An 8,183-nucleotide genomic window follows, 5' to 3' on the forward strand; every position below is an offset into this window, starting at 1 on the left:
CTTCTGCCAGTTGATAATCCAGCCCAGGCGGAGGAGAAAGGAAATTGCGATCTGAAGATGGTGGGTAAGGACCGGAACTGAAGAGGCTATGAAAAGCCAATCGTCCAGATAAGGAATACTGGTCTGTCCTTGAAGTCTCAAGGCTGCCACCACCGACACCACCACCTTGGTGAAGATAAGAGGGGCAGAAGAGATTCCGAAGGGAAGCGCGGCGAACTGAAAGTGCCTGCGGACCCCTGAAATCTGGACCGCGATCCTGAGGAGTTTCCGGGACGCGGAATGGATCGGGATGTGAAGGTACGCATCCTTGAGGTCCAGAGTAGCCATGACGTCCCCAGAGTTGAGGATATGGCTGACTGACCTTATGGTTTCCATGCGAAACCTTGTTTTTCTTATAAATCGATTGAGAAATCTCAAGTCGATAATCATCCGGAGATCTCCCGTCTTTTTGGGAACCAGGAACACTGGTGAATAAATCCCTAGACCCCTCTCCCCTGCCGGCACCTCCTCTAGGGCTCCCTTGGAGATATAGTCCTGAATGTAAGATTCTAGGACCACTTGTTTGGCAGACCCGAAATTTTGTGTGGCGATGAATCTCTCTGGGGGGAGAGAGATGAGATCTACCCGGTACCCGACGGAAACTATGTCCTGGACCCAGGGGTCTGCAATCAACCGGCTCCAAGAGTCTTTGAAATGGGTAAGACGGCCCCCCACGGGAATCTGGGGGAGGGGTACGGGAGGAGACACTGCAGGGGCAGCAGGGCTTATCCAAGAGCCTCGAGGAGGCCCATAGTCAGGAGGGTTTTGCCTCCCTGGTGGGTTTACGGGAGCGTCTCGAATACTTACGAGACGCCCCCCCCCCAATCTCTGCGCCTAGACTGCTGCCCTGGACGACCTTCACCTTTCTTCTCCTGTCTGGGGCGTCCCCGAAAGGGCTGCTGGGGGAGGCTCTTCCCCTTTTTATCGGAGAGCCCCTCCATTATCTTGTCCAATTCGGACCCGAATAGCCTATCCGGTTCGAAGGGAAGCCCACAAAGGTTGAACTTGGACGCGTTGTCCGCGATCCATGGTTTCAGCCAAAGTGGCCTGCGGGCAGCTGAAACTAGGGCCATAGTTTTGGCGGCCAGCTTCAACTGCATCTGGGTGGAATCGACCAGAAAGTCCATGGCCAGATTGGCTGACTTGAAGGCTGCCAGGATGTCATCTCTTGATACGCTCTGATCCTGATCTTAACTCCTTCTAAGGGTGCACTCTGCCCTCCGGTCTAGAGGGTCCTGCAGACTAGACCCATCGTCTGCAGGGACTAGAGTGCGCCGGGACAACTTGGCTATAGCCATGTCCACCTTGGGAACGGAACCCCATGATTCCACTAAGGGTTTAGCCATCGGGTACATAAGTTTGAATTTTCTGGTGAGCACTGGACCTTTCTCAGGCTTTCTCCACTCTGTGCGCATGACAGAGAGGAGGGTCTCATCCACTCTAAAGACACGCTGTGTCCGTCCGGCGGGATCGGAAGACTCCCCCATGTCAACATCCTGGTCCCCCGACCTGATGGACTTAAGTAACTTCTGCGTCTTTTTCTGGGAAAAAGCAAGAAGTAGATTCTTCTTCCTCGGAAGAAGACCCCACAGAACAGGGGGTAGGTCTTTCGACCGGTGCGACCACCTCCATGGGAGTCTGAGAGGGACCTGGTAGCCTCTCATTAAGCAGCCGTACCACTCCCTTAATGGAATCATCCACGTATGTCTTTGTCTACTGGAACATTTCCTGCATCGTGGGTTCCGTGGATGCCGTGCGACAACTCTCACATCTGGAGTAAGGACAGCCGTCGTCTAAGGGTGTGTTACATTCGTAACACGCCAAATGCTTCCTCTTGGCCCCAGCCTTCCGCTGATCCGGATCCTTAGGGGAAGCCATAGTCTGTAATTGGAAAGAAAAAAACAGGTCATAACACCTACAAAACCTGGAGGTGGAGAAACAAGACCTTAAGGGGCCCACCAGCACTAGAAGAAATTAGAGCTGTGAAAAGAGGAACAACAAAACCCAAGCCAAGAAATCTCAAGGCACAGGGAACTCTGGAGCTAACTTGTGAAAGCGACGCAACCAGAGCACTGACTGATAGGCTCTGGGCGCTTAAAAGGAGGAAGCCCCGCCCCCTGGGGGGGTCCTTGAACGTAATTAGTCCAGGGAAATAACAGAGCCTAAACTGGCTCAGCTTGTCCTAAATGTCTCCCTAGATTAATCCTGGGTCCCAGGATGTCTTTTATAGGGAGACAGTTAATAGAAATGGTGAGTTTTACAACCTCACCGCATCGCTCCGGAAAACCGGAAGTGACGTAGCGCACCTAGTGCGCGTCACTTCCGGAAGATGGCGGCGCCCATAGCCGCTGCACACATGCAGTTGGAGAGACGGGACACCGCATACTGAGATGAAAGAAGAGGGGAGGGGACACCCCCCTCCCCGACGGTACCCAGCGACGCCGATTAGAAAAAAATCGCCGCGATCAGGCCTAAAATAAAGGCTCTGAGACCAGGAAAAAAGCGATGCTTTAGCTTAAGGAAAAAAAGATCCCCTAAGCACTCTTCAGCTCCCTGAGAGGGAGCGATACGCCAGTCCACCTGTCCAGAGGACAGAAAAAAACACGGTGGGCTGGGGGGTGATCTCCTCCCTTTCAGGGAGCTGAAGATCGTTTATTGGTTCTTGGGCTCATTAAAATTCCGCCGATCCTACCAGTCCACAGGGGCAGTTAACCCCATCTGTGCTGCTGGTAGGACGTAAGGGAAGACAGCTATGAGAGCTGTATAGCCAGTTACTTAAAAAAATTAAATATAAAACTTCTACTGTAGATAACTTTGATACCTAGTGTATATCCATACACATGACAGCTGCCCCAGTACACTGTATATGGATGTAGCAGAGCTGGGTGTGTTGGGGCAGCTGTCATGTGTATGGATGTACACTAGGTATCAAAGTTACCTACAGTAGAAGTCTTATAGTTAATCATTTTTTTTTTAAGAAACTGGCTATACAGCTCTCATAGCTGTGTGGGTAAGTGCCTTGCCTCTGATGTGAAAGGTCGCGAGTTCGAATCCCTGGAGAAACTTTTCTGAAAGACATGTTAAATGACATTTAAATACACCAGGGTCTCGTGGCTGCGTGCCGCTCGCTCTGTGACTGAGATAGGGGGGGGTGGCTGGGCTGTGTGGCACACAGGCTCAGTGCACTACGCCACCAATGATTTTAATACTGAGGGTGGGTGCACTGCGCCACCAATGGTAATTAACATTTAATGCAGGAGGCGGGTGTGTTGGCGGCAGAATCACACAGCCGGCACTCTGCCTCTGATAGGGAGCTGCGATCAGTGGCAGCAGTTAACCCCTCAGGTGCGGTACCTTAGGGGTTAACTGCCGTTGATCACAGTTCATATAGGCTGGGCACCGCCTCCTGTATTTATATTAGACGTTAACTTTTATTGGTGGCGCAGTGCACCCGCCTCTTCTCCTCCTGTCTCTCCTCATTGGCAGCGCTGCACGGGGGGAGGGAGAGAGTGACTCCTTCTCTTCTGTGCTGTTTAGGGAACATGAGCGCGCTGACAGCAGAGCGCTCATGTTCTGTGATAGCGCGCTGGACGCATTATCAGCATATCGGCATGGTTAGATGCCGATACCGATAACTTTAAAAATCATGAATATCGGCCGATAATATTGGTAACTCTGATAATCAGTCAATCCCTAGTATCGTGCAGCGGTCTCCGTCACTGACGAGCAGTGTAAATGGGCCGTAAATGTAGTAGATGCTTACCAGTGCTAATTATTACTCATTCTTCACGCTGTAGTGGAATTATTTGGTCTGGTCTGTCTAATCGCTAACAAAGTGAAAGACTTGTGAGTTGTTCTTTTTGGCTCCATTCTGGTTTGTCCACATCCCTGGTTAAATGGGTTGTCCGAATTCAGAACTGAACCTGGACTTAACCCCTTTTTCCCCCATTCAGCCCCTCTGAGTTGAGCATCAGAACTTTTCTTGCTCTGATGACAGCGCAGGGCAAGGGCTTTTTCTTTAGATCCGGTGAAGTACTGGGCTATACTAGGAGGCTTCTGCCTAGCTGTGAGCCCAGTGATGTCACCAGCACTAATAGGCGGTCTTTAGCGCTGCCCTAGCCTGTAAAACAGGCTAGGGCTCCAATGTTCAACTCAGAGGGGCTGAATGGTGGAAGAAGGGGATATGTCCGGATTCAGTTCTGAACCCAGACAACCCCTTTAAGGAGAGGCTAACCGTGCACCACTATATATACTTACTATTAGCCTGCATATAACTGTCTAACAAATAAAGGAGAGGATTGAAGAGTGCCTTATGTCATATACAGTCAGGTCCATAAATATTGGGACATGGACACAATTCTAACATTTTTGGCTCTATACACCACCACAATGGATTTGAAATGAAACAAACAAGATGTGCCAGACTGTCAGCTTAAATTTGAGGGAATTTACATCCAAATCAGGTGAAAGGTGTAGGAATTGCAACAGTTTGCATATGTGCCTCCCACTTGTTAACCCCTTAAGGACTCAGCCCTATTTCACCTTAAGGCTTTGACTTATCCAGGCCATTCTGAGACAGTTTTTTTTGTCATATATTGAACTTCATGACACTGGTAAAATGAAGTTAAAAAAATATCAATTTTATTTATAAAAAAAATACCAAATTTACACAAAATTTGTAAAAAATAGCAAATTTCCAAGTTTCAATTTCTCCACTTTTATAATACATAGTAATACCTCCAAAAATAGTTATTATTTTACATTCCCCATATGTCTACTTCATGTTTGGATCATTTTAGGAATTATATTTTATTTTTTGGGGATGTTACAAGGCTTAGAAGTTTAGAAGCAAATCTTGAAATTTTTCAGAAATTTTCAAAAACCCAATTTTTAGGGACCAGTTCAGGTCTGAAGTCACTTTGCGAGGCTTACATAATAGAAACTGCCAAAAAATGACCCCATTCTAGAAACTACACCCCTCAAGGTATTCAAAACTGATTTTACAAACGTCGTCTACCCTTTAGGTGTTCCACAAGAATTAATGGAAAATAGAGATACAATTTCAAAATTTCACTTTTTTGGCAGATTTTCCATTTTAATATTTTTTTTCCAGTTACAAAGCAAGAGTTAACAGCCAAACCAAACTCAATATTTATGGCCCTGATTCTGTAGTTTACAGAAACACCCCATATGTGCTCGTAAACCGATGTACGGGCACACGGCAGGGCGCAGAAGGAAAGGAATGCCAATACGGTTTTTGGAAGGCAGGTTTTGCTGGACTGTTTTTTTTAACACCATGTCCCATTTGAAGCCCCCCTAATGCACCCCTAGAGTTGAAACTACATAAAAGTGACCCGATCTAAGAAACTACATCCCTCAAGGTATTCAAAACAGATTTTTCAAACATTGTTAACCCTTTAGGTGTTCCACAAGAGTTATTGGCAAATGGAGATAACATTTTCATAATTAACATTTTTGGGCAAATCTTCCATTTTAATCCATTTACCCAGTAACAAAGCAAGGGTTAACAGCCAAACAAAACTCAATATTTATGGCCCTGATTCTGTAGTTTACAGAAACACCCCATAACCACTCTACGGGCACACGGTAGGGCGCAGAAGGAAAGGAATGCCATACGGTTTTTGGGAGGCAGATTTTGCTGGACTGTTTTTTTTGACACCATGTCCCATTTGAAGCCCCCCTGATGCACCCCTAGAGTAGAAACTCCAAAAAAGTGACCCCATTTTAGAAACTACGGGATAGGGTGGCAGTTTTGTTTGTACTAGCTTAGGGTACATATGTATTTTGGTTGCTCTATATTACACTTTTTGTGAGGCAAGGTAGCAAGAAATAGCTGTTTTTGGCACCGTTTTTATTTTTTGTTATTTACAACATTCATCTGACAGGTTAGATCATGTTATATTTTTATAGACCAGGTTGTCACGGATGAGAGCCATAATCTTTTCAGTTTTTAGGTGATTACCTTGGGTAGGGTAGGATTTTTGCGGGATGAGATGACGGTTTTATAGGCACTATTTTGGGGTGCGTGTGACTTTTTGATCGCTTGCTATAAAAAAATTTGTGATGTAAGGTGACAAAAAATGGTTTATTTAGCACAGTTTTAATTTTTTACGGTGTTCATTTGAGGGGTTAGGTCATGTGATATTTTCATAGAGCCGGTCGATACGGACGCGGCAATACCTAATATGTATACTTTTTATTTATTTATTTATTTATGTAAGTTTTACACAAAAATATCATTTTTGAAACAAAAAAAAAGGTTTTTTTGCGCGATTGTCTCAGGTAGGTGCTCATTTTTTGCGGGATGAGGTGACGGTTAGATTGGTACTATTTTGGAGGGCAAACACCTTTTTGATCGCTTGCTGTTGTACTTTTGTGATGTAAGGTGACAAAAATATGGTTTATTTAGCACAGTTTTTATTTTTTATGGTGTTCATCTGAGGGGTTAGGTGATGTGATATGTTTATAGAGCCGGTCGATACGGACGTGGCGATACCTAATATGTATACTTCCCCCCCCCTATTTTTTACCAATTTTTTTTACTTTATTTGGGGAAAATGACGTTTTTGTTTATTTTTACTTGAAACTTTAAATTTTTGGGTGGGAAAACTTTATTTTTTTAACTTTTTTTTGTCCCACTTTGGGACTTCAACTTTTGGGGGTCTAATCCCTTTTACAGTGCATTCCAATACTTCTGTATTGGCTGTATGAGTAATACTGTGTGTATTACTCATACAGCTTCCGGCCTGTGAGATCCAGCCGCTCGTCACCAGAAGGCCTTACTTAGACATTGCGCTGCCTTCCATGCCATCGGGTCCCCCCTACAGCCGCACAGGGACCCGATGGCACCGCCCACCTCCACCGCAATAGGCAAAAGCCGCAAACCGTAGGTCTGAATTGACCTGCGGTTTGCGGCAATCGCCTACACGGGGGTTCACGGGACCCCCCTGGCATTGTGACAGGATGCCGCTGAATGATTTCAGCGGACATCCTGTTGCGATTAACCCTAGCAGTCCTTAACCCCTTAAGGACCAGGCTCATTTTCACCTTAAGGACCAGGCCATTTTTTGCAAATCTGACCAGTGTCACTTTAAGTGCTGATAACTTTAAAACGCTTTTACTTATACAGGCCATTCTGAGATTGTTTTTTCGTCACATATTGTACTTCATGACACTGGTAAAATAAAGTCAAAAAAATTAATTTTTTTGCATAATAAAATACCTAATTTACCAAAAATTTGGAAAAATTAGCAAATTTCTAAGTTTCAGTTTCTCTACTTCTGTAATACATAGTAATACCCCCAAAAATTGTGATGACTTAACATTCTCCATATGTCTACTTCATGTTTGAATTATTTTGGGAATGATATTTTATTTTTTGGGGATGTTACAAGGCTTAGAAGTTTAGAAGCAAATCTTGAAATTTTTCAGAAATTTACAAAAACCCAATTTTTAGGGACCACTACAGCTCTGAAGTCACTTTGCAAGGCTTACATAATAGAAACCGCCCAAAAATGACCCCATTCTATAAACTACACCCCTCAAGGTATTCAAAACTGATTTTTACAAACTCTGTTAACCCTTTAGGTGTTGCACAAGAGTTATTGGCAAATGGGGATGAAATTTGAGAATTTTATTTTTTTGCCTAATTTTCAATTTTAACCCATTTTTTCCACTAACAAAGCAAGGGTTAACAGCCAAAAAAGACTGTATCTTTATTGCCCTGACTCTGCCGTTTACAGAAACACCCCATATGTGGCCGTAAACTACTGTACGGCCACACAGCGGGGCGTAGAGTGAAAGGTGCGCCGGATGGTTTTTGGAAGCCAGATTTTGCTGGACAGTTTTTTTGACACCATGTCCCATTTGAAGCCCCCTGATGCACCCCTAGAGTAGAAACTCCATAAAAGTGACCCCATCTAAGAAACTACACCCCTCAAGGTATTCAAAACTGATTTTACAAACTTCGTTAACCCTTTAGGTGTTGCACAAGAGTTATTGGCAAATGGGGATGAAATTTGAGAATTTCATTTTTTTGCCTAATTTTCAATTTTAACCCATTTTTTCCACTAACAAAGCAAGGGTTAACAGCCAAACAAGACTGTATCTTTATTGCCCTGACT

The sequence above is a fragment of the Bufo gargarizans genome, chromosome 9, assembly GCF_014858855.1.
Source record: "Bufo gargarizans isolate SCDJY-AF-19 chromosome 9, ASM1485885v1, whole genome shotgun sequence".
Taxonomy (NCBI): Eukaryota; Metazoa; Chordata; class Amphibia; order Anura; family Bufonidae; genus Bufo; species Bufo gargarizans.